General features: G+C 42.7%; 1 protein-coding gene across 3 annotated transcripts in view; it reads right to left on the minus strand.

Moving 5' to 3' along the window:
* The window catches only part of atxn1a (ataxin 1a), an 84496-nt gene extending 62131 nt beyond the window's left edge, over nucleotides 1-22365 (minus strand). For 2 of the 3 annotated variants that reach the window (XM_041955494.1, XM_041955493.1), the window contains exon 1: nucleotides 22256-22365. The gene's annotated coding sequence lies outside the window, so the exon portion shown is untranslated. The remainder of the gene's footprint in view (nucleotides 1-22255) is intronic. The other variant, XM_041955495.1, reaches the window with a different exon arrangement.
* Between the last annotated feature and the right edge of the window lie 4574 nt (nucleotides 22366-26939).

Raw genomic sequence — 26939 nt, forward strand, 5'->3', positions numbered from 1 at the left:
TAAAGCACAGTTTTTCTTGTTTGTACTAATCTGACACAAACTCACCAAACACAAAAACACATGAACACACACTTAGAAACTCACAGCTCTAGAAACACGTCCATACGACACAAACTTGAAGAGTCCTACATTAGCATCATACAGCTTTAGCAACGATACCATCAAAGAGTCTATGTACGATAAGCTGAGAGAGCATTGTTGCCTGTTGCACATAGTTCATGCGCTTTAACTCATTAAAATAATCTAAAATTTTACAAATTTTGATGTAAGGTACAAGAACTGGCCACCTGTTGAAGGTACCTCCAAACAAACAGGGGAAAGCACATCACTAGATCGAACGCTAATCTTCTACCACAGTGTATGCAATTTTATATCAAGGTAGCGGTGTAGACACCCTGAATGACAGTGTGTAAATACGGTTTAATGGACAGCTCCTGGTGGACACATTTGTCCACTATAACGTCATACCGCCCAACCTGACTGCTCACTATTGTCTTTGCGGTAGCTATTTATGGCTATAGCTACTAGCTGCCATTAGCTAGCAGGTGGCTAGCAGGTGAGCACATATAAGCGTAACCCCAGAGGGCTGATGTGGAGCTGAGCCACACAAAGAGAGCTAGAAAACACACAAGTCAGACTTTTTACAACAGAAATATAGATAATACGGAACATGACGATACATGCAGCACATCAACTATGTGCTTCTTGGAAAAGAGCCATTCAGGTAATCACTATCTGCCTTAAAAATATTACAACCACCAATAAGATTGTTACTTCTCTATTCCCATGTTATATCTCAGTTGTATCAACATGTTCAAAATTCATATATCAATATTAATCTGATGGATTTCAGAGTTGAGAGGATACAGGGACAGAGCTTTCACCTGGATTCACCTTGTATGTTTCCTGGAAAAGAGAGGTCCACACAGGTTTGTGAATATGCACACACACACACACACACACACACACACACACACACACACACACACACACACACACACACGCAAGCTGCAAGTTTTTTCTCCAACTCAGCAGGCTGGGATTCAGTTCCCTGTCTGTCGCACAACACACTCGACAATACTGGCAGCCTGCGTGTGTGTGTGTTTGTGTGCATGCGTGCGCATCTCTGTGTGCACCTATGAAACCATGCCCTGCCCCTTTCAATCTGCTTTCCTATTGGTCCCCTGCCTGCTGTCCCTCTGTCACACACAGGGTTGGACTCACATGCACGCACCCACACACACATTACACACGCACACCCAGAGACGCAGCAAGCACAGCTGTCAACAAAGAGCACGGAGCCATAGGTGGGGCGTGTGTGTGTGTGTGTGTGTGTGTGTGTGTGTGTGTGTGTGTGTGTGTGCGTGTGTGTAATGAGAGGCAGAGCAGTAACTCTTGCAGGATCACACCCTGACCTAGCTTGTCTAGCAAATGCTTCTGTTACCATCGACAACATCTACACGTCCTCTAGACAAAGAGGAACACCAGAGGCTCATTTCTGCAGCTATTTAGAGCATGTTATGTTATGTTTTTCACTTTTTCTTTGGCATTTAAGTTTTACTTAAACACCGCGGTCACATTTCATGTCACATCAGCTTCTGTTCTCACACATTATTCTTTTTTTGCTCCCATTTGATGTGATTAAATTCATTAAAATCTTTCCCAGGAGGCGTGGAGGACAGTCCATGCTCCCTTGTGGGCTTGTTTGGCTCCATAAGCATGTCCTTCCTTATGCTGCCTTTGTGCTTTATTTGTATCTTTGTATGTAGATAAAAAAAAAATTAATAAACCCTCGAATAAAAGGAATAGACCAAATGCACCAGAAGGCAACTGGCCTCAGAAGGGAATTCCACTGAAACTGACTTTTACTTGGCTAGTCTGCAAAAGATACAGTGCAACAAACAAGCTGTTTTTCTGGTTTAAAATGCGTCATAAGTGTTGGCTTCCAAGGACTGAGGAAAGTGCAGCATTGCAAAGTTCTTGGATTGCACTGCAGGCTCTGGGTTCACTGGCTGCAGACAACAAGACAAGCAACTAACTGGCCAATGATAGGCTGTTTAGTTGAATGTAACCCAGCACCCGCTCACATCCCTTCGTGTATGCAAAGGATAGTTATCACCCAAATTACCAGAGACCCTAAAAAAGTCACGTACGAGCAGACTCTTTCAGATAACTACTCTACTAGTCTGAATATAAGGCTCCATAAAGCGGCAACTACTCATAGTACATTAGATTACATCGGAACAATTCACACAACTGATCAAGAAATAAATCCTGCATATCCCACATACACGATGACTGTCTGTGCTCGATGTATCACAGGTCAAGGCGTAAAAAAAAACTATCTTAGCTTAATATTACAGAATATAACTCAATATGATGACACACAAACTATCTGCAATAATCCTCAACATCTGCATATCTGCTTCCTGTTTTGATCATTTTCTCCATTTTTCTTGCAGACGCTCAAACATAAACCAGGCCTCATTATTATCTCGATCAATTATACGCGACTGCTTTGGTATACCAATACCATTTGTGAACTATTACACCAGTGAAGCTCAATAAACTGAAATTGAGAAAAGCAGTGAGCGGGAAATAGAGAAAAGAGAGAGAAACATGAACTACCTCTTGGTTGTGCAACCCACTCCCACTCTAAGCCACAGCACTATCGCTGCAGGTTAAAGTTCAGCGCTCTTAAAATGTGCTTCTGTGTACCTGACGATCACGCTTTGTCCTGCTGATGAACTAAACGGTCGTAAATGTCTCTACTGCCATTCATACAGAATGCTTGCATGCACAATGCAACTGCACGCCTTGCAGCTGAGATAGTGTAGATAGCGGTGAAGCTAAAATAGAGAAGAGACATGCTGTATCGACTACTACTGAGATAAGGCAAAGTAATGTACAGAGAAGCATGAAGAAAAAACCACAGTATTGAGACATCATCGAGAACTTGCTGTCTAGCGGAAAGGCTGCATTTGTTCAGACTGAAAGCGTGTGCCCGCTCTCCTCTATTTGGCCTTCACAGGTGGGGATGTTAATTGAGCATCTTCTGATGTCATTAAACTTCTCGTGATACAATAGCAGCTGTTTAATGGCATGGTGTGATCGCATTGCTTCACACAGGAATTTACAAGGTCAGCTTGATGAGAGGCCGTCAAGGTTGGTGTTTTTCATGTTACAAAAGGCTTTCACTGTTAGAGCTGAAGGAAATTCAGAGCGAAGTTCAGCACTGAGAAAGAAGCTATAAGTAGTGGAGCATTTCTTATCAGCTGCTGCGCCCTCAAACCAGAGGATTTTAATGTAGGCTAACCAAGGTTTTAATCATATCCAACACTCTTGTTTCTTCGTCCCCTCTCCCTTCGCCTTCCTCTTTTCTCTCCTATGATCTCACATCTCTACTCTCCTCCTTTCGTTTCCCCATCCCTCCTCTGTAACACTACTATTCTCCAGGGCAACGCATCACAGCACAACAACATCACCATGACACGTGACAGAGATGCGAGCGAGGGGGAATGAAATACAGAGCAGTAACTCACACAAACGCTCCACGTTGTGTGCAGCGGCGAGGAAACGTGTGTGAAAGAGGTAAAAAGAAGAGAAAAGTGAAATGGAACTGAAAATCCATTGCTGCTTTTGTATCTGTGCACATATGTACAGTATTTACCGGTGAACACACACGTGTGTGAGGAGCTGACATGTGTAAGTGAGGCTGACAGAGTGTACCAACACTGAACATCAGAGCACACGCTGCCACCTGAGGGAATTACTCAGCATTCCTCAGTCGAGCAGCGTTAGCGCCGAGGGCCTGGAGACGCGAGAGTCGCAGGGAGCCCGGCTTTGATCGCACCCCTAAGATCCCAACACTGGGATGCGTGGAATGTGCTGGGAGGGGGGCCTGCAGGGAACACACACACACACAATCACATTTTCAAATGTGTACACATGCACGCACACAAACTGTGGCCTTCAATTTACATCTTTCCAAACATTCAAAAGACATACATGCTACCCACGCATGCATAGTAATAACCTGGTGCTTTTGATCCTTTCTCAGGCCTTTTTCTCCCTCTATCACTCACAACTGTGCATGCAGCACATACACTCACACACACACACACACACACACACACACGTGCACACAATCTAAAAACATTAACATGGATGATCTCTTAATGTCATCTTTACACAAAGCAAATCTTCTCCCCTTCACTCAAACGTGCATACGTTCCGACCCACCAGCAAAAACATCATGAGCCCCAAACTTCGCTCAGAAAGAAGTCAAGAAGTACAATTCACCAACCGTCCAGTCAAAAACAGGTGTTAAAATGTTTAAATATAAAGTATATAAGGAGAGCAAACAGTCCTTAATGCGGCAGACCTGCTCTCCAGCAGTAATCTGACAGTGAAGCAGGCGGCAGGTATAATGGCCGGATTATGGACGTCCTACCACCGTATTACAGCAGCGGGAGACAAGCTGCTGCTGTAAGAGCAGGTTTCATGAGACCTCATTCTACTCTCTGACACAAACTTTTAGTCTCACTCGCCCCCACAATTTGGTTGCCGTCAGCGCACGCTGGATGACGAGTCAACCTGCCCTCTTTTTCTTGTCTGTCATCCTTTTAACTGTGGCGAGACAGCTCTCTTTCTTTCTGATGGCTTGAATGCTTGTAGACATCAAAGTCAGAAGTTCACAGGTGAAGTCAAGAAAATGTTCTGCAATCGTGGTTCGATGAAGCTCCTTCCAGAAGAGTGAAGAATGTAAATACCTGGATCGGAGGGGACGACGGACTTTACCAATCAAAAGCAAATTAGACACAACAAAATGCTTCTTTGTTTGAAGGACTATGTAATCTATTAGGCAGTTGACAGTAGAGAGTGACAGGGCCCGGGTTAGGTTAGTTACTACAAGTTCAGCAGTATACCAGACCCAAACGCACACTGATGCAAAATGACTCAAAATACACTTAATGATTGAAGATTCACATTGATCAGGAAAATGCAAATATCTCATAATAAAGACATGAAGGCAGCACCTTGAATCTTCATGGTTCTCCTTCGCCATTATTGTGCATGCTGACAAGTTTAAGTTATTTTTAATGGTGGGAGAATAACTAAGATTAAAGGAAATTACATATCACAAACAACCCTGTTTGACACCGTTGATTATAAAGATTTGTGCATTGAAAGTATTTGTATCGATCATGTACCTGTAAAACCTCAACATCCTCCTCTGGACACTAAGGCGAGTTGACTTTAAGAAGATAATAGTTATTATGGGGTTCACAGCACGACCTTAGGAAGTCACCAGCGTACGTCATGAAGCACCACGGCTGTGGCAGGTTCCTGCTGGCAGCACAGGTGCTCACATGCACACTCTTAACACACACTAAACACACTCACACACATGCACAGACACTTGGCCAGAACACTGCAGGTACCCCCTCCCAACCCCACTGATGTACATAAGCACACACATAAAGATGCACATGCACACAGTGCAGGTGCTCACACTGCCCCACCAGCTGTCCCTTGAGATCCCGCTACAAGGTCTGATGACCAAGACAGAGAGGACGAAGGAACGGAGAGAGACTACAAGAAAGAGGACTGAGCAGACGCCAACACTGACAGGTGTGTGGAGTATGTGTGTGTGTGTGTGTGTGTGTGTGTGTGTGTGTGTGTGTGTGTGTGTGTGTGTGTCAGGCTCACTTCCAACATGCTGCACTGCCCTTAACCCAAATAAAGTCCAGTTATCTTTGTTTAACCTTGACTGCTAGTGCTGTGTGTGTATTTATGTGCATATGAGTGTGTTTGTGTACCGTGCCCTTGGTGGCCTTTGACAAAGCATGAATGCAACATAGGTGCTCATTTAAATCTGCAAAATCATCAAAAACACAAGGCCGGGGGGAAAAGAAGAAATAAATACATTCATGCACCATCTGAAATGTAACTTAAAGAGTAATGTGGCACTTCAGGTCAACACAACAACTTGTGACTTTAGGTTACATCATCGTCGTGTCAAGTCATGTGAGCAGCACAACACATCAGGAAACGTTGTTATCTCTCACTCCTACAGAAAGACTGACGATCAGTTATATAAGCGAGGTCACAGTATCAGAGCGCCGTGGCCACACCCTGCCTGGCTTTTAGCATTCCATAGTGAGCTACACTGTCAATACTTGACAGGCCGGAGATGTACAGCACTGCTGTCCTGGCCCCAACACGTCCACTGTGACCTCTCCTCACCCCGCAGTTACACACAAGAAGAGCAGCAAAAAATGCAGAATAACTCCCACAGATTGTAGTAAAAGATAACAAACAGTAATGGACAACTTAGGTAAATCAGGTCGATAAAATTTAAGCAGCGTTTTTTTTATCCCAATGGACAGCCAATGGACAGATGCTTTGTTTGTATGGCATATGAGGGGAGAAACAGTAAGAGTAAGATCCCCCCTGAGCCAAACCACACACAACTGTCCAACATTTTCTAAGTGCATTGTGTACTACATGCAAACTGCGTCTTGCAAGGCGCTGCCGCCCATCAGTGTGCTTCCTGTTCTGCCGATGAAACCCATGGCTAAAATACTTCAAGGGCTTTAGAACTAAATATTGCTCTATTTTTAAAGATGATCGCTACCTTGAGGCAACAATGGTAACCAGTGAGACACTGCATCACTCTTAAGTACAAATATCTAATTCAAAGCACTTTAAGCACTTCTGCTACCTATCTTTATATCACTAAACACAACATACTGCTCTGCACGAAGAGGGGAGGTTTGCTGAAGCTTGCTGTCCGGCTCTATATCTCACTGTGTTCTTTTCAAGCACAATAGCGCCGCTGCTTAAGGCTGCTTGTTAGACTGGGTGTTAGTCATAGGGATGGCCACCGTGGGGCTACAAACTGCTACAAGGTCATACCGAGTTTACGCTCCACCAAACGAACCGTGCACTCACACAAACACAGACACACGCTGTTGCGTAGAGATTGTACTTAACTGTTGATGGCCACTGCTACATAAATTTAGTTGGCATCTAAATTTTAAATGACATGTGAAGCAGGTACTTTAGAGCAATTAAGAATATTGAATTGTTTACATGTCCTTAATAGGACCAGTATGTAAGATGTAGTGGCGTCTGGTCGTGAGGTTGCAGATTCCAACCGACTTAATACCCCTCGCCTCATGAAGCGCGTTCTCTTGTATTGTTTTAGTTTGTCCACTGTAGAAACATGGCGGTACAACATGGTGGACTTCCCTCTGTAGATATAAAGAGCTCATTCTAATGTGACGAAAACACAGCGCTTCTTATTTTCAGCTGATTATACACTAATGAACACGTAACTATGAATATCATATCCCATTTCTGCCAACAGAGTCCTCGAAATCCTACATACTGGACCTTTCACATTCACATGATTCATACAACTATCATACTTAGCTCTTATATTCTGCCAGTTTACTCGAAAATCTCAGAGAATAAATGTCAGCTTAACAAAGTTCAATCCGATGAATCGCTGCCAACAAAGCTGGTTGCAGCCCAAAAGTTTAAATGAGGACAGTGTACTGACCAATTTCCACTTTCTATGTAGAAGGAAAGACATAGGCATTAGAAAGTACACACACACACACACACACGCACACACAGTCCGGACAGGGAGTTCTTAGTGCAATCTCTTCTGACACCAAAACCCTCTCTCACACTCATGGATTAACACGGATACAGTACACACACATGTGCGCACACAGACAAACACACACAGGAGTGCCCCGAGTGTCTATACATGATTAAGAGGCTGAAAGTGGGGCAGGCACACAGCTCTAGCTCTAGTGAAATTACTGCAGTTCCTTTCAGCCCACCTCAAACACACACACACACACACAAACACACACACACATCCAACAAGCTCTGTGTCCGGTCAGTTTGCACGGTTACATGCACACGCTCACACAGCCTACATAGCATTAGTTCAATAATTGAGTGATTCCCCCGATGGAGCAGCCAGGGTGAGGGGAGCACAAGAGCCAACCAGTTATTGGTGCTGGCCAGACAAGAGATGAAACGATGTCTTAAATATCAGTGATTCGGCTTCCATTCATCTACCTGCTGAGCTAATGTTTTCCCGTGCTCTGCACTTGACAGGACGGTGTACATTATTATTTTATAGGAGCATTCTGTCACAGTCCACATATCGAGCGGGAGTCCACAAACTGCTCAAACCAAACCCCCACGCTGCTAGAAGATGTGAATATGGTCTGTGAAATCTTTGGGAATTGCACATGCTACATCAGCCTTTAATTTAAAGCAGTTCGCTGTGAATTGAATCTGGCTTCGCCGTACCGTACTGCATATTTCAAAAGTAGCTTACAGAAAGCTTTTCAGCTGAGCACAAATTAAAGGATCAATTTAAAGGATTAAAAAAATAGCCCGGGGAATTGAAAGGCCTCATTAAAGTCAAATCAGTGGTCATGATGCTTGTCTTGCGGTGGATGCACAACTGCAAAAATGTTGCTCCCTGAGATATTGTTTGGAAACGGGATTTAGCTTCAAATATCAATGATTGCTTATCCAGATACGCTGGAACAAAGAACAAAACTTAACCTTGACTGGACCTCGGATCTCTTAAAAGATGGTCGGACACAAACATATTTTAGTGAGGGAGAGCTCACACTGAGTCATCCACAAATGTTGAGAATCAGGCTGGGAATGTACCATGACTCACAGCACCTCGGTCTGGAGACGGGGCTGAAATGACTTCAGTTATTCTCAGTTAAATGGATTCACAAGAAGAGGTGTCTGAGATATACTGCAGGATTTACATCATTAAATGTTAAAATTAGCATTTGCATGATTTTGCCAAATGCTAAATAACGGAAATGGAGAAATCTGGCTCACTGTTTCATCATATATGTCAATTTACCTCAAAAAACATTAGCCTTTAATAGAAGCTGCTCAGTTAAAAGCAACTGATACGAGTTGTAGTGGAGAAGAAAGAGTTACGAATCTTTCAGTGAGTGCACAGCCGGAGATAATTCTCAGAGAAAACTAGACAGTCTGAGCTGAGCCACATCTGGTCAAAAACCTTTCTTTTCACGTCTCGTGGGGTTTACAAACAGAAAAATCATTTAAAGGAGTGCAGGACACAAGCTTACTACTTTTACGAGGCATTATGAAACTGTGCCTCAGTTTTTGAAGATTAGAGGTAAACAACAACAATATAAACCCCACAAATCTCTCCTCCAAAGCTGAACCGGAGGGGGCTGAGCAGCATTACTATTGGTGGACTCTAATCATGTGTTGCGCTTGGCAAACACACTTAGGACAGAGAAAAACCTTCAAAAACAGTTCAAATAGAAACCTGCAAATCCAGCAACTTCTTAGCGGCCTTGTGCAAGGTTTCCGAGAACCAGATCACAGGGTGTTTGTGGCTGAGGGGACTTGAGTTTCTCTGTTGTGATTTGGGGATTGAGAGCACGCTTTTGCAATGTGAATCTTTGAACTTGCGGATTTGTCCAGCGTTTGATTGATCATTCGGCTGAAAATGGATGCTTCTGTTTCAACATCGCCACCAGATACACAGAAAAAGTGCCACACCGCAAATTATCTCTTCCAAGAGGAGCTTTTATGAAATGCAGATAGCCTGTGGGTCATGTTGATAAAGTCTAGACTTGTTGCAAGTCAGCAGATACAAAGTCAAACACAGTCACACTTGCACATGTATGCACATATTCTAATATGATTGTAAATGCCTGCATTTTACGAACAAGCACACATAGCATGCAATGCAAACACTGACACTCTTACTTTGTCATGTTTCTAATACGTTTAGGCCTAATTAAAGGCACATGCTGACACCCCTCTATGAGTAAGCCAACTGGCACAGAGCAATATTTGCAAGCCTTTTTCTTAAGTATGCATAACATCTGCAATTATGTCATTAACAATACATGGACCTTGCCCAGCCAACCAAATATAAACACGAGGAGTAAACACTAGTACTCAAGCTGCAAAACAGTATCAACTAGCTGATATTAAAACACATCTAAAGTTTCTATCGCACAGTCATGGCTTGCTATATAATTCATAGCAGCCATCACACAGTAGAAAATGTTTAATGCAAACATGCATCATCATGTGGAGGACCTGGCCCTAAAAAAACAGGTCCTCGTCGACAGAATGGTTCTTGAATATTGCAGAAGCAGAATGATCAGCAGTGGTGAGTTCAAACCAGTCCAGAATTTATGCTGCTCTTAATCCACCAGGAGGGTATTTGCAGATGCTAACTGATGCTCAGTGTCACAGTGAATCACAGTATCCCTCAGATGGTTGAGGGTCACTCTGGCTCTGAGGCAAAGGTCGTGGAGTTCGGGTCGGTTTGACCAAACCTCAAATCCAGCAGTGTGTGTGTGTGTGTGTGTGTGTGTTACAGCTGGGTTTTCGTCAGTAGCTGAGAAAACCTGGTTTGCTCTTTTCTACAGAAAGACCCTGCATTGCCTCATGTCCAAGAATAGAGAGGCTGCAGCAAGTTGCCTTGAAGTCTCACCATCATTATTCAACAAAAATGAGAGCCTTATAGATCAGCTGCACATGTCTCTCTCCTGTTTAGTGGGTAAGATAATATCTCAAGTGGTACGAGTGTTGGAGCCAAAGTACTTACAAACCAAGCAACAACTTCTTAATTTACCTTACCTGGAGTTTTTCAAGGGGAATGAACACAGGAGAAAATATGTCAGATCTTAAACAAGGCAATCCACTAAATAGCATCCAGTTGTGGTGGTACTGAACCGCCAATCAGGTCCAGCCAAGAGCTGAACTCAGAAATATTGAAGCAAGGTTATATTATATTGTCAGCTTAGGCTTTCCATTCACCTGCTAAGTTCAACTTATGTCTCAGAAAAGTATACTGCATGCCTTTTGAAACACATTAAGATAAAAGATTCAGTCTCAACCATTACTACTCACATTGCAAACATTCTTTCCCCTTCTGAATCATGATCATTCAAGAATGGAGTGGGCAGGCACTTGACAGTTAAGCTACAATCACACAACCAGCTGTTGGGGTCACTGGTGTGGTATCTGAATGATGTAGTTTGCATGTTATCTCAGATCTCTCAAATACAGTGGGTGTGCGTGTGCGACATCAGTGATGGCAGTTATGACAGGTGCATTTTGTTCAGGTCTGATGCCCCGAAACAACATGAATTTTGGATGCTCGTACTCATAATGTCCCCCACCCCTGACCCACATGCACACAGAAATTCTCTCTTCCCTCCCCAAACACCAGACCTCTTGCCTTAAGTAAGTGTAAATGGTATCCATGAAGTGCCTCCTAAAAGGGTTGTGCTACCTCCGCACTCCCCCCTCCGACCCTTTCAGCAGTAGTCTACAGTTAGGTAGCGTGTCCTGTCAGGTTGCAAATGCACTCAGCTATCCATCTCAGGCAGCCACGCTAGAGGTAGTGTGGGGGCAAACCTCTAGCTAATGGCACGTTATGTAGAATTAAACCAAGCTGACGGGGCGCTCGCCTCAAAAACAAAAGCAATGGCCTGAAAGAGGAAGGGAGAGAAAAGCATCTCTTCACTCAAAAACATTATCTGTTGTTGGGTTTTGAGGCTAATTGGTGGTGAGAGGTTTGATAGGAGGTGGAGAGTTCTGCTGCTCTTTTTTTTTTTTTTGAGGTTAGCGGTTAGCGCTACACATCTGACAGGCGGGCGTAGCAGGAGCCCATTCAGAATCTGTCTTGATGCAGGATTTCTTCAAGTGCAGTGGGAAATATTGCACTAACACTTTCAGAACACATTACCGATCACACAGCGTAGTAAAGGCGGCATGGAAACTCACAGTTTCTTTTTATTCGAGCTGCACTGCTGGGACATTTATGGGACGTGCTATCAGAGGAGAATAGTGGCGAGCGCAGAAGCAACCTCAACAACTGGCAGTAAAAGTTACGTCCAGTCAATTTACTTGTCGGGCCCTTAATCACTATTATGGTCTTACAGCACTTCTCAATATCCCCACTGCTACAAAATGGAAAGTACGTCTGAAATCTTCAACCTTCCACTGAGAACATTTGTATTAAAACATCGATATGAGAGAAAATATTTTAAAGGGATCTTTATGGCTTGAATAAAAAAGGGTGAAACATCCAGAACCACATCAAATGTAGCGTGGTTTCTCTAGCAGATTATCAATCACACATAATACACAGTGAGTGTTTATTGCATACAGTATATAACATGTTTTGGACGTTGTTGGCATTGGATCTCCAGTTTCCCATGTTGTTACATGTTTAAAAGAGACCTGCTTGTTCAATGGATGACAACTCCAAAACCACCTGATACTCAAACTGTGCTTACTGAGATCTGAAGTTTAAAACTTCCCGTAAGAGCTATCAAGGTTATGGAATGTAAGAATTATTTTGGTCTGATGAGGATGCCTAGTAATTTCCCATTAGGTCAACTTTATTCACCTACCACAGGTATTTTCCCTGGGCAAGCCCCTGCAATGGGTGTGTACCCTAGCATAAGCACAGCTGCACCAAGTGTGTGTGTTTATGAGCTGTGTGTCCACGCCAATATCTGCTCTGACTGTCTGTATATTATGTAAGTCGTGTGTGAGATTGATGTGAAATGTGAGAGTCTACATAGACACATTTATTTCTTGTCTGTCTGCTGTGCACATGTGCATGAGTGTGTACAAATGTGGCTCATCCAGGCACGACACTGGGCCATTTTGCAGCCAAGTTACCGCTCCTACTGTCGCAGCTGATAGTGGATGACAGTGTCAGGACAGCAGACCTGCCCAGGCTGCAGCGAAACCTCACATTAACCTCATTTATCCGTGTCGTAGCTCATCACCTGACCCTGTTACACGCTCGCCCTCTATTCACGCTGGCAGAAATACAAGCGCGCACACACAAAATAAAACAACTGACTCAACACACAACACACAGTCACGGATACATTCAAACACAAATACAAGCTGCGTGCCAGCGTTCCTATTCCTCAACACAAGTTCCCGCTTAACAGCGATCCTATGCAGCCAGTGAAACGTGTGAAAAATCACACTACGTTTTTGTTTTCAACTTTTAAAAGTACAGGAAGATACTGGATTTTTCTCTGTTTTGCCAGTGCAGTACCATGCACAGCAGTACAAAAATGAATTTCATATGCTGACATATTTGTCTTGCGCTGTGCTTTTGTCGCTACACTCAAAGCAGGAGTAATGCCACCATCTTAGAACATGTCTGTGTAATTTATAGCTCCAATTAAGTCACCTCTCCTCAGACAACAATGTACACATTCCTGTTACCTTCCAGGGATGCTTTGGTGCTCATCAAGCAGTCGCAGCAGGCCACCGGAGAAACTGAAACATAATATTATCAAAGATTTGAGTGTCGGATGGTGAAAGAAAAATAGAGAAAGAGATGCTCTCTAAAGAGGTCCTGATACTGTAATTGGGGATGGACTCACACGGCTCATGGGTAGGCAGGGAACATCCTGGCTCACTCGGTCTTATCTCTGTCAGCAGTGTTTTAGCGCACCTCCCTGACTGCCATAGCCAAATGTCCCTGTTCCAATGTCATGAGCTTACTACATAGCTAAAGGAAGGGCCAGAAATAACAGCCAGTCAGTCAGGCAGCCAGCGAGTCAGTCAGCCAGACGGGTATCCAGAAAGCTTGTCAGATAGCTATCCTGCAGCCAAGCATCCAGTCAAATGTCCAGCCAGATGAGGCTGATCCACGGCCATCCAGCCATCCAGTAAAAAAGATGAACTGGCCAAGCCACAACTACCAGCCAGCCAGCCAGCGGGACAGACAGACGGACAGAGAGAGCCAGCAATCTAGCTACTTGCTCTATTCAAACCACACCGCAGCTCTGTCCGAGAGGAAATACTTTCAGCCTTACAGACACTGTTTTAAATATTGCCTGCGGTTTGGTTGCACAGGCTTGTCAAAACCTGTCCTCCAGTGCCCACCCATTTGTGCCCCTTACCATATGGCGACCCGGGTCCAGTGTTTTCATACGCCGATGCACTGTCAGCAAGAGGGAGACGGTGATAACAACTGGCCGCAGACAGACTGGAATTCAGGACTTCACTGCACATGCCACATCACGAAACCATCAATGAAATTAGATGTTTGAGGATGCATTGTACTTGGCATCAGCATCCTGGGGAGTAAACAGTAGTAATGGAAAGCAAGCTTGTGCCAAGAACAGCACTGGTGAAGGGTGGGTTTTGGTATTCCAGGGATTGTTTCTATCACTGGCCATTTTCCTGTTATTGAATTCCTCTCTCTAAATGCATATCCTCCTGGCTCAGACTTAAGTCATTGTTGATACCTACACACCCACCTTGCAGCTGAGGGGCTGGAGGCTTCTCTCCCAACAACTGAGGTAGAAGCACCAATAAAAATACAGGCACAGGCACATGAAGTTTTTTTTTCTACTAAAATGTGTATTTTTTGTACAGATTTAGCCCCTTCAGTCCCCATGTCCACAAAAAGCTTATGTTTATTACACTTGAAGGTGAAAGTTTGTGTCATGAGAACCTGATCTGAAGGTGAAATTACAGTCGCACCATTGTAGAAACCAAGGTTTCGAAACAGGATTAAAACTATAGAGGGTTTTGGACATTAATGCTCATACAGAATGCATATTACTGAAATGTGATCCATTATAGATGAAGATTCTCCGCTCAAGGTCAGCATTCAAATGAAACCAATATATATTCTGGTTAATATATTTACTGTTTGAATCAGTGTAAAAATTAATTAACTGCATTTAAACCTTGCTGCAATACCTGTGAATGCAATGCTAATGTTTGGGTAATAGAAATCATTACATTTGTGCTCCAATATATGTACATGACCCCAATTCCATGCATTCTTCTTTCATTTCTCTTCTTCATCACTATCTATCTGGCTGTGTCCCAGGTTGTCAGCTTATCCCAGTCCCAGGCCTAGAGCTCTATGGGGGAGAGAAGTCTGCAGGAGCTGTCTGACTGCCAGTCAGTGTCAACTCCCCACTGTAATCCTCTACAGCCTCCGATAAGGATAAGGCAGAGAAGACTAGGCTAGCAGAAGGGAAGAGAAGAAAAGAAGGTGTAAAATGCTGCAAGAAGACAGAAACAGAAGACTGAAGAAAGGGTTGAGGTTACACGAGACAACGGGGGGTTGGGATGTGATGAGTGGACAATCATTTAAGCAACAAACCCAGATTCAAATCCCAGAGAAAAAAAAGTCTTGTGGCTTTGTCATTGAGCGAGCCACAGCTGAAAGAGCTTAGAGCCATTGCTCTGTGATGTATAAGACCATTATACATAGAGAAAATAACTCCAACCACATTTGGATGTCCTATAAAGAGGGAGCTGTTATCAGTAAGGCTCTCCCTCATTTAACTTGGCCCTCAAAAGGCCAATGCTCAAAACCATTTCCTCTCACCAAGGTTTCGCTTGGAGTCTGATCAAATATGAATCAAGGCAGAGAAATCAAAGGAGCAGCACACTGAATCAAATATCGCATGATGGCTTACATGAGGCATTACATTTGATGTATAGCTCAGGCACAGGAGCTATCTTTCTAGAGACAGTTTATGAAACAGCTCTGGGGATTTTAACTGATTTTGATGACTACAAATTGTCAGAGGAACTAAAATTTGTAGCCTAAAAGCTTGTTTTTTGCTCATGAGGCCACTCATGTCGTCATTTAGACACTGCACACCCTGCAGTTCAGTCAAGGTTAGCCTTTCACAGCAACTTGCCTGGCATATAGACAACTGTATATCATGTCAGCTACAGTGGCAGCCATTACAGAGCCAAAGCCAACACACGGCAGAGCTGAGTCCCAAAGCCAGCTTCCCTTTTTCACATGGTTATTGAGCCATGCAGTGGCTTATCGACCCGACGGTGTAGCACAAGTTTGTCGGATGGCTTCAGTCCTCTCTCCCTCTATTTCTCTCCCTCTGTCGCTCTCCCGCTGATTCGAACAGTGGGATTACCTTGGCCATTCAGAAGATTGCTATTGATTAGATTGCCGCTTCAAAATAAAGATGGTAAGCAAGGAAGCAGGGTCACAAAGGCTGCAAATTTATATGTGCACTCCAATGATGACACACAGAGTGAAAATCCACAAGTGCTGTAAAGCGCTAAACAGAACAACAACCCCCTCTGAATGCTAGAATGAATCTTTTGATTGACTTATACATTTAAACAAGGCTAAAGAGACTTCAACAAGTGTTCTCATTGACCCCTATATTGCCAGAGACATGTTTTCACTCATAGATGCATTGAGATGATTTAAGTGCTTGCCAATGCACTTCGACTGAATCGCTATTGCTGTCCCACACAGAGAGCACTCTAAGAAACACAAGACTGTGCGCGATGCGATGAAAGCCACACACGATCGCAAACGGTGGAATGTTCTTTCACGCAAAATACATAAAAAAACCTCTCATTGATCCCCTTTAAAAGCAGCAGTCAGTGTGTGAGTGCGTCCTTTCTCTTGTGTGCATGCACGTGTACTCAGTGCGCTCATGAATAGAGGAGGATGAAAGGAAAAGCTGAAAAGGTCTGAGCGCACTGCCTGCATGGTTCAACCAGACAGCTCAATCTCTTGATCTGCCCCCACCCACGCCCACCACTCTTCATTTTTTTTTTTTTTCAAAATCATTTTTCTCACACACACACACACACACACACACACACACACACACACACACACACACACACACACACACACACACACACAGCTTTTTCTCCCACTTCGATCTGTTCCTACTGCTGTGTAGCTCCTGCACCTTCTTGTGGAAAAGGAGACGACCAGGGATTAACCTGCGACAGCAGTCTGGAGTGAGTGCAACTCAACAGGGGCTGACATCACTTTCAGCATCCTGCATCAAACATAACGCTTTTGTGTGTGACAGTTGTATAAAACATGAGCGAGAGATAGGAAGAATGGAAGGGAGGAAGGAAACAGAACAATATCGAATCAATATTGCCGTGTAATTTCTGTTCTGTTTGTTTGAGTGAATTGCTTTGTCTCCTTTCAGTGTACGGTCTTCTTTGAAGACAGAGCAGGTAAATATTTTGCTGCGTATGTTTACATTACGTTAAGTGCCTATGTTTGTTGTGACTGCTTGCAGCAGAGAGAGTTTGCAGCCTGGGCGAATGGCACATGGAGAAAACTTTGGCAGCTGAAAGCTTCTTATTGAAGTTGTGCTCTATTATACACATTATATTTATTGCAGCATGATTTACATACATTTGGATGTCTATTCTGTCTTGTTGCGTTATTGCTCTGCCAGAATACCACCTAAAGCTATTGCAGACTTCAGTGCGGAGCAGGGTCTGTTTGTTATTATCACATGAAGACATCACGATCTGGCAGAGGACAACGCATGCCAGAACGGCGGGATATCACGGGATATGGGCAAACACTATTTCAGGATTTTACGCTTGTGTGTTCACCCTTCACTACACCTCTGCCTGCAGTGTGTAACCTGTCAAAGTTATTCTGTAAACAAATGTTGAGGGCAAGCGCTGCTGTTCCGACTAATTTCCACAAACACCTGTCTCAGCCATTGGTCGATCCATTTGCCCCACCTATCCATCATTCACTCTTCCTGTATCTGCCGGGTGGAGCATGGAGCCATCTCTGTCACATATTCACTCAGCCGTGAAACCTCCGCCCAATCATTACCTGGAAATTTCTCGCTGCCTCTCTCAACCACACAGGCTCACTAATATACAATTTTTCCTCTTTTCCCTCACATATGCAGCAAATTCCAGAGACAAAGCTGTGTGTGCTCATGTGTGTTTGAATGTGTGGGTCGGTGCGCACATATGGCTGACAAATGAGCCAAGCTCACTTAAATGGCTTGTGATTAGGACACATTGGCTTCTAATTGCCTCTCATTACCATTTGAAAGTGAGTGGCGGCTGGAATCAAAGGCTATGGTGGCAGTGGTAAGTACGTCTGTGTGTGTGTGTGTGTGTGTCTGTGTGTGTGTGTGTGTGTGTGTGTGTGTGTGTGTGTGTGTGTGTGTGTGTGTGTGTGTGTGTGTGTGTGTGTTTCTGGGGGGAGGGTGGATACGTGGGTGGAACAGCACGCCTGCTTCAGAGTGGCATCTGCACAATGGAGCACTATAGTTTGGTGTTAAAGCCTACAAGTTCACCATCATAACTGAGGCAAAGCTGTGACTTAAGAATACTGAACCTACACAAACCTTCTCTGCTCCAATCTGAAACTCCTTCAACTCCACACTCGTGACCAACTACTCCCTCTACTGTTCCCTGAGCAACTAGAATACATTTTAGCATTACCTCATACCCCAGCAGCTGGTTAATCCTTACCTCGCTACCTAAATCCCTACTAGACCCTCTGTTTACCTACCGTGTACAAGCATGTCTGTCTTCACTCTCCACCCTTTGTATTAACATCTCTCCTTTGTCTATGTATTCAACACTCTTAAGACTTGCAGGCTTCAGCTGTCCACTCCAATCCGGAACAACTGAGTTTAACTTTTGTTCCATCCCAACCCTGAAAGTCTTTTCTAAAATTAGTCCTGGAATGTACTTTTTCCACTCAGCTTATCTCGCACCTGCAGGGCAACAACTACATCATGTATAATACTACAAGCTTTTAATGTGCCGTCTCATTAAATCAACAATGCTGAACACCTTCGGTTTTTCACTTCAGAAAAACAGGTTGTCTCCATTAAGGCAAAGATCTCAAAGGCCTCCTCATGGCATTCCACAGGGATGAATACTGGGTCTCCTTCACTTTATCATCTACTGCCGCCCCATGCCATCTCCCGTTACAGACTTGATGCTCCGCTATAAATTTCTATTGAACCTCTTGGTTACAACCGCACTCCTTTCTCCAACCTGCTGCCTCTACAAAACAAAGAAGCAGATGCGCCAAAGTCTTGGTAAACAAAACAGAAACAAAACAGAAATTCTTCAAATACTCCCCAAATATAACTCTACAAATACCACAATCTCAATATCTCTATTGCTCACAGTTCCCTCTCTGCTTCCATTGGACAAGTTATCATAAAAATACTAAGCAACAGTCATAGGAGTGGGCGATACGGCCAAAATCTTCTATCACAGTATATGTAATTTTATTTCATGGTAGTAAGAAATAACTTCCTCATCTTGGGTTGGTTGCGACACCTCCTGCCCCCTTCTTACAATTTCACTCTCCTTCTCTATGTTTTCATGTCATTCTCCTCTTCTGCAGGGGTTGGCAAACCATCTTAGAGGTGCATTACCACCACCAACTGTTGCACATGAGAACACGGTAAGCAGTCGTGTCGCCCAAATCACGCTACTAAGATCACGCAAGATTGCAAGATCACACGAGAATCTAGCCCTGATTTGGATAGCCTGAATCAGATGTACAGAAGAGACACTACGGGAAAGCCCCTGCGGTGGAAAGGCTAGTGCCAAATCTCTATCAGTGGACACATTTCTGTTGTTGCATCATATTGACCATCATTTCTTGCAACCCTTAACAGTCACCAATTGTCACATTCAAACTCTACTCCAGAATTAAAAAGACTCCTTGGACTTGCACCACTCAACATTGTTGTTATTGAAGTTATGCTGTCCTGACACTGTGGTATATAATCAATACACTCTCTACACTATGCTTACCTTGGACCATGTAGATACAGTATACTAAAGAGGAATGGCAAAAGCAGGTATATCTCATGATTTTTTCCTTCTCTGCATTTGTGAACACACAGTATAGGCCATGAATATCTTTAATGGCCTATACTGTCTAACATTAAACATCAGGTATACCATTAAACATGAAAGATCATCCATCGCCATGATCTAAATGAAATTATTCATACACATATTTACATTTTTTATCAGCTCATGCAAAACATACTATATTATTTAACTATTCAGGAGGCTGTACGAAACGCCAGTGTGGGAATTTCAGCTAGATCTATGACCGCCACATAAGATCACAGATTTCTCTTACTACTACAACTCACCACAACTATCACAACAAATACATCCAGCGTACACAGCCATCACCCACACACTTCTTCACAAAAAAAGGAAAAAATGCTGAACATGTTATAGTCTACTATCTAATTAAGCATAAGTATAAAATATTCTGTTTACAGTACAGAGCCAAAGCAAGGCAATTCATTAGTTTCTCCCATAAAAAAGTGGTATCCATTTCTGGTACATTGATATTGACTGCTGACCCAATGTAACAACAGCAAAAACAGACATTTCCAAAACCTAAACATGAAAGCTTGAGTTGATCGAAGCTGATCAAGGCATTTTATAACTGAGCAGCAGACTATATGACCGCTCAATGCATATCAAAGCACTGCAAATGCTCCCTATAATGCACAATTATGTCACAAAGCAGCAGGAACAAACAAACAGCAACTTGCAGTATCTTTTAATATCAAACCAGACAGAATATGTCAGTAATCAGCGAGAAGAGCCACTTGTTTCAAGCATGACATATAACATAAATATTGTCTGGGCTGATGCTCAATTTTGAAAGAAGTGGATAAAGACTGGGGTTAAAAGAAGGGCGTTTGTTACTGTGCAAAACCTTATTAAGTTACTCTAGAAGCATAATCCAAAAAATATTGAAATATATGCTCATTTGGTCTCAAATATTGTACTTGTATTTTTACCAAAATCCTGCTTGATAAATATGATCAAGTACTACTGGTCAATGGAGAAGCAGCCAGGTGGCAACTTTTTAAAATCAGTATTTTAGCAAAATTACATGTGTTTGGGGCACAAGCAGCACTTGAGAACTGAAATACGAGGCACAGGAAATTTGAAAAGTTTTTTTTTAATTGCATGGACATTAACCTTCAAACTTTTCTCTGCACCAGTGTGAGAAAAGGTGAGGAGCTGATACCAAACGTCAAATCATCCTATTAAGTGTAAACATCTGTCAGTTAAACATCTCTGTGTAGATAATTTATTCCACCTAACAGCGAGTTCAGAGCTTAATACATTCAGATATATTACTATTATAATATACTCTCATATGTGTGAGCATAGCTTTTGATGAGGTATTCGTACAGTAGCAGCCCTCTTCAGCTTGACTAGTTCATTCATTGCTTAAAGGAAGGCAGGACACACCTCAAAACATGAGAAGACACAAAATCCACAAGTAGAACTGGCTGACTTCAAATTGCAAATAATTACACAAACACGAGCAGAAATGGGGAACACACACTTTAAAGCATCGGTGCAGCTGTGTGTGTGTGTGGGTGGGGAGTTGCAGCTTTTCATCTTTATCACATGCATCTGTCCATACACTTGGTCTCAACTGGATGCCACACTCAATTCATAATGTGAGTGAACAGCATAGGCTACCACTTGGGACGCATAGCCTACCCAGAGTGCAACTCCGAGGTGTAAACAGAGTAAAAATAGCCTGCTATCACAGGCTTCCCTACAGTCCCGTTATATAATGGTCCAAGCGCGGATGAATGACATCACGGGTAGTCCAGCAATCACAAACCCTATGTCCTTTACAACCAGCTGGCAATGTAAAACAGTGTAGTAACACAATACATACGCAACAATGTCCAATAAACGGTCGCAACATGCACAATAGGTGTAACTACGTCTTCGCAAACACTGGACAAAATTATGTGGACTGTGGTTAGTTGTTCTTCGTCTCTTTTCGTGTGGAGAAAACACTTCCGCGATGGTGAAACGTAGATAAAAATGTAACGCTCGCCTTTGACAGTCCTTGTCAGCAACAAAAGAGTTCATAAGAAGACACGTACGGCTTTAAGCGACGTTATTTAGTGGCGTGTGTCAGTGTTAAGCGCTAAGAAACAGTCTGCAAGGAGCAAATGTTTGAGCCGAGGTCGAGTGGCGCAGTTATTGGAAGTGCAGCGCCTGCCCGACACCAGCTCCCCCGGCGGACGCGCTCCTCGCTCGGTCAGAATCCGGCCAAACCTCCGCTCTCTTTCGCCGCACTTGAACGCTACTTTGCGTTTACGTCCCGAAATGACAAGTGTACGCGCTCAAACCCCGCACGACCCCGCGCCGCTTGGTCACTTAAAAATGGGTCAGAGGGCGAAGTAAACATTTTCCAAGCCTTTGAAGTAAACCAGAGCGTCAGCGCCACCCTGCCCAGTTCTTCCAGCCATTTTCTCTTCACGGCTCCAGGAGAGAAAAGTGGCACGGTGAAAGCAGTGACAGCTTAGTGAAACCAGTATTGAATGGACAGTTTTGTGTGACTTACTGTAGGGTGTACCGGGCTGCTGAGTTTGTGTCTCTCCTTGTTGCCAGGGCTCCCCTGCTCTGCTCCGGCGCTGACGGTGGAAAGCGTCTCCCCTCCCGATGATGTTTGCAGCGCACGGCTAATAGCTCTCTGCCCCCACCGTCAGAGAGAGTGAGAGCGAAAGAGAGAGAGAGAGGGGGGGGGGGGGGCAGAGAAGTTCAAAAATGGAGCAGTTTGTAAGCTACTCATGCAAAAATATGAGAGGAGCAGAGTGCACAGCGACAGAATTACAAGGGAAGTTCACTGACAGGACTGGGGCGTGAGACTGCACAGCTCACAGCGACGCAGCCCCATGCTATGATTAGTTCAAGTGCGTTTGGATATATCCATAGCATAGCAAATTCCAGAGGTGTGTGTGTGTGAGAGAGAGAGCGAAAGAGAGACAGGGGGGGTAAAAAAAAAAAAAAAAAGATTTATTTGAATAATAACTTTGTTTTTTATTGATAGTTTTAATCACAAATATCGACAGAGGCTTCATAACCAAACCTCATTCAAAAAAGTAGCCATTTAAGCTTTTTTGCAGTGTACCCGTCTTTGCAAATGATGAATTTACATGTAAAACATATGATCAGGTCATAAAATTGTGACGCATTGTTTTAAATTAAACTACCAGAGCTGTCATAATAAAAAATAATAAACTTTATTTGCATGGCACATTTCATGCAAGAAATGCAGCTCAAAGTGCTTCACGTTAAAAAAGACTGAACATAAAAAATGTCATTGAGAATAAAACCCACTCTATAATGATAAGAAAAATAAGATAGGATAAGGATGAAAATAGAGTAAGGAGAATGAATTACATAAGATGGAAGATAAAACCCACCTAATAATAGTAGAAAAATAAAATAGAGTACGTAGAATGCATAAAGTAAAATAGGACGTCTTAAAGGAGGTGCAGCAGTGTGTAAGTGTGAGGCAAAGGACAAACGTTTCAGGCCTGTATCAACAAAGTAAAGGCTAAAGGGAAGAGATAAGTATATATATAAGTAACCTTAAAAGACAGAATACTATTATGAGGCAAAGAAGAAAAACATTATATACACAGACTCTGAAATATTACAATTACACAGCAATTTTTGACCGTGAAAAACAAAGCTGACTCGATGAGATGAGCAAAATGAATACAGTCCACATTCAAGACATTCTTCACAATGACATTTTTGAAACACTGATGTTTATTCCATGAGTACAGTCTTATGTTTGATATCGCATGGTGGGTATACCATGTCATATTTACATTTGATTTATTTGATTTTATGAACAGAGAGCTGCTGTCAGCAGGGCAAAGGGTCACGGCAGGCATTTGACGCAGAGACCTTGCTATCTCAGAGAAAATCAGCTCAGCTTAAGGCTGACAGTCAGCTGACAGTAACAAGGTGGAAAAATCGCAGCAACTGTTTTCACACACGCACACAAAACCAGAAACATACACGAAATGACACGAATGAGGGAGCAATACTAGAAAACATGTTGTTGGCATTTAGTTACTCATGACATGATTCAGTTATTGCTAATTCACTTAAAGCTGACAAATTTAATTGGATCTCCGTGGCTCAGTCACAGGTTTTAAAAAACCTGGGATGTTTAACAGTTTTCTTGAAAAGATGAGTTATTATTGTATGAACCAAAACTCGGAAAAAACATAAAATCAACCAAAGATAAATTCAGGATACTGTTGCTAAAAAGGTATTAAAATCAACTGATTAACTGATCAATATTAGAAAAGCATGTACCCAGTTAACCCCTCCCTTCTATTTTCAGTATGCATAAAAATATATTTTTATCATCTTGACCTCCGTGACCTCTCCCAGATTTCCAACATGGCAGCAATCGCCTTTGCCTCTTCGTCACAGGAGAGGGCAACCTGACACTGCCCATGAGCCGTAGGTTGCACGAGGCTGCGGAGTGACAGACGATCTGGGATGTATCCCACTCCCTGCCAGTCACTCAATAAGTGGCCTATTGTCCAGCGCTCTATTGTGCCCTTGTCACATGCATACCGAACAAAGAGACAGAGAGGTAGGCTGCCCTGTGTGCCAGGAGGCTTCCATTACATTCATGGCCTGGATGCATAGAAATGAAGAGACAGCATCTGCTGGTGAATGGACTTCGATATTTGAATGGAGCATTTCAGTTTACAGCCATTTATTGGACTGCAGGCTGTGTGCATGCTGTTTGATACTTAAGGTCACTGTTGTGCTTCCTGTAGTGTCGATTCAAAGTTTTCAACTTAATAGTAAGATTGCTAAGTGTCTTGCTAACTTGCAGAAGTGCTTGCATTTACTGATTTGCATACACACAAGCATGTACTTGTTCCTGTCTCTCTCTCTCGCTCTCTCTTTTGTCCCTGCATGTACTTACAGGTATACACCTACTCACTCTTACAGTGGGCTGATGAATGGCTCTAAATATGGAAAACTCCAGGTTAGACTTTTAGCAGATGAAATAGACCAGCGCAGGTAGGAAAAGTTACTCAGTTGCCTAGCCCAAGGCCTTCATTTGAATGACTTTCACCTCCATTCAGAACGTATACCAGAACGAACATATACTGTTGTTGTTGTTGTTGTTGTGTGTGTGTGTGTGTGTGTGTGTGTGTGCATGTGTGTAGTAGAGGGCCATGGTGTGCTTGGGGAATATTAAAGACCTATTGTGAAGGGAGGAGCAGATTCTTTGAGGGTTGGGTTACTTCCTCGAGATGTATCTGTGTTCTTTGCAGGAGGTGTGAACAGTATACACTCAAGAATAAAGTGTGCCAGGTGTGGCCTGTATGAGAAGAGCCTTGAGAAATGGAGGCTGGCTGTTCAAACCTGCGTGCCTGTATGGCTATTTTGTGAGATTAAATGACTCATGTCTTAAATGCCAATGCATTTTTTAAACCTCAGTGCTTAAAAAGCTCTCTCTGGGGGAAAGGGTGCCAAATTAAACATAGGGATATGGCCAGAAGTACCGATTATGAAATGTGTTCCTATCAAAAAAAAAAAGGTAGTGCCAAGGTTTTGTGTCAGTTTTTAACCCTCTCTGACCAGAAACAAACAAGATAGAGCTGTATTCAGCCAAAACATTCAACTAAATAAGATGCATCCACTTAACTGACAAGTATACACAAACAAGGGATTTGACACTTCACCTGGGATATGAATAAATAACACGCTGAACTCAAAACACACACAGAGTGAGATGAATAATTAATCATCACCAGTCTTTGGAAGCAGCTCTTCTGGGATTTTCAAAGATTTTAATGGTCATGGACATTTCTGCTTTATTAGACAGCAGAATAACGGAGTAGCGTGGTGTCTGAAGTGCATGCCAATAGCACACTCAGCTACTGAGCGCCCCAGCTGTTCAGGCAATTATGTGAGTTTTACCATATACCTGTTCAGCTGCTGTGAAAAAATATAAGCAGGAGGAAGAGCAGGCCACTGCATTGACATGTCAACTCTTCACAAAATCCAATAAAGACTTTCTCAGTGGAAGCTGAACTCTCATCCTGTACGCTTTGAAAGCAGCTGTCACTTCAGATTTCAGGGCAACAGAGTGTGTTGAAGTTCTCCCTGAGCACAGGGGACGGTGTGTTTCACAGCTGCTCACTGCTCCCCCTTTTGCTCAAATGTGGAAGCGTTTACAAGTTTCAGGGCCAGATGACTCGACAGCACCACATGAAACACAATATGAGGAGAATAAATGAACTGTTTCACTTCCTGCTTTTATTTTGCATCCACGTTGGAAATGCATATTAATATCCACTGCTGTGCTTTTGAACAGGTGATCAGCTCTGAAACGGTATTATCTTTTGAGTGATACTGTATATTATAACAGTGGATCCAACCTTTGTTGACAGATGTACCCATACAGCCGTGTCAAATGGATTCAAGTGGCCCTTCATCAACGCTACCATGTATTACAATCATATCCATTAGTTTAAGCTAACCTTTTCAACTTCTTATCCAGTAATTTTAGCTGCTATTTCACACATTTTCCTATTAGGCTACTTCAAGCTAACCACTTCAACTGCTTAGCCCACCAATTACTATTAGCTATATAATGTAGTTCAGTTGTTTGTTTGTTTTTTATCTCAGTGCTCAGATATTTTAACCATTATCCAATATTTTTAGCTATTTACCATTCAGTAGCTATTTCAATTGTTAATGATTTTAACCCATTTAGCCATCACAATTAGTTAGCTATCTGTTTAACATTTTATCCAGCACTATTAGCTAGCTATACCTTTTAGCCATTTAACCTTTAGTTAATATTAGCTAGCTATGTCTTTTAACTGTTTAGCCTTCAGTTACTATTAGCTAGCTATCTCTTTTAACAATGTATCCAGTACTATTAGCTAGCTATCTCCTTAACCATTTATCCAGCAGTATTAGCTAACTATACCTTTTAACAATTTAACCTTTAGTTAATATTAGCTATCTATATCTATTAACTACGTATCAATCACTATTAGCTGGCTATATCTTTTAACCGCGTATCAATCTATCTATATTTTTTAACCATCAATCACTGTTAGCTAGCGTCTATTAACAATTTCCATTATTATTAGCTAGCTCTTTTAATCATGTATCCATTACTTTCAGCTTTTCAAACAATTTGTTGACAAATTGTAGCTATTTTCATTCAATTTTAGCTATTGATCCAT

Source organism: Chelmon rostratus, chromosome 16, assembly GCF_017976325.1.
Source record: "Chelmon rostratus isolate fCheRos1 chromosome 16, fCheRos1.pri, whole genome shotgun sequence".
Taxonomy (NCBI): Eukaryota; Metazoa; Chordata; class Actinopteri; order Chaetodontiformes; family Chaetodontidae; genus Chelmon; species Chelmon rostratus.